The following is a 304-nucleotide window of genomic DNA, read 5'->3' as shown; positions in this document are numbered from 1 at the left end:
CACAAATTATATTAAAATAAAATACAATTGTTTAAATAAAATTATTTTCATAAAATATATGGTATTGCACACACCTGCGCACAATCTGCCGCTGTTTGCGTTTCTTATTGTGAATAGACTACAGGTAGCTATAAAAATGTAATAATTCATTTTTATTTTATTAGTTGACTGATGTTCAAAACGATGGTTATACGTCATTTCCTATGCTAAATATTATTGCTCCAGCTGAAAAAGGAGCTGCGTTGGTTTGGAATAATTTGCATATGTCTGATGGACAATTATTTTATGAATCTCTTCATGGATC

Source organism: Acyrthosiphon pisum, chromosome A2 (genome assembly GCF_005508785.2).
Source record: "Acyrthosiphon pisum isolate AL4f chromosome A2, pea_aphid_22Mar2018_4r6ur, whole genome shotgun sequence".
NCBI classification, from domain to species: Eukaryota; Metazoa; Arthropoda; class Insecta; order Hemiptera; family Aphididae; genus Acyrthosiphon; species Acyrthosiphon pisum.
This window is presented reverse-complemented; position numbering follows the sequence as displayed.